The sequence below is a fragment of the Neophocaena asiaeorientalis genome, unplaced genomic scaffold, assembly GCF_003031525.2.
Source record: "Neophocaena asiaeorientalis asiaeorientalis breed wild unplaced genomic scaffold, Neophocaena_asiaeorientalis_V1.1 scaffold286, whole genome shotgun sequence".
NCBI lineage: Eukaryota > Metazoa > Chordata > Mammalia > Artiodactyla > Phocoenidae > Neophocaena > Neophocaena asiaeorientalis.
The window spans coordinates 118,169-119,134 of record NW_020174643.1 but is presented as its reverse complement, the minus strand read 5'-3'; positions in this window follow the sequence as shown (position 1 = coordinate 119,134).

Sequence of the window (966 nt, the reverse complement as noted above, 5' to 3'; positions counted from 1 at the left end):
ATTTTACCTTTTCTCATGTAGAGGAAAAAATGGGGGAAACTATATATTATTAGATATTGGCAAATGCATTACCTTAATTTCCTTCACAGCACCCATCATTGAGAGGAAATTTGAAGTACCAATAAGTCCACCATTCCCGTGTACAACCATTCCTTTGTGTTGACCTGCGGAACAGAATATAGTCACAAAGAATGCACACAGATGCATACATAAAATTTATACAAACAAGTAGGTTAAGTACATGAGATGAAAATGCACACATACATGCCTGCATGTTTGCATACATATTGTCCTCCTAAGAAACTCTTTGAGGGTTGAAAATAAGATAACCAAGGGTCTTGCTTCTATTTGCTCTAGCAGAGTGTGTCTTTTGCATATCTGAAGGCTTCCCCTGGAACAGACAGGACATATAAGGTTCCATTGGCCATGCTGAGTCAGCATCCATCTGACAATTGCTGCTTGATTTGTGCAGAAACTCCTTCTGTGCCATGCTTGGTATTCTCCAAACCTACTTAAGATCAATGTTATTAATATTCCTCATTAGGCCACTGTAATCGACACTGTTTTCTTTCACAGAAAATGATTTTAAAAGAGCATGAAATCCTCAAAATGGTTCAGATGAAAGAAAAATGAAGTAGTGTGGAAACGGCTTGGGTCTTTTTAATATTTTTTTTTTAAGGAGGATATTAAAATGTTCACCCTGAAGCTTTATCAAATGTTTTGGAGATCCTTTGTACCTCTGTTCAGTAGTTATAAATTCGAGGACTCCATGCTGCTTCCACCATGGGCATTTTGTCAGCAACTTTATATGAAGAAGAGGGATTTTTGAGTTTCGTTGTCATGGTAACCCTATATTCAGGTTGAAAAGCTTTATTGAATGTTTTGGGTATGTCTCCATCGCAGCCTTCATTTAATAGATTTTGATGTTCAAATGTTTAAATATACTACTTCATCTCTGCTATCGTT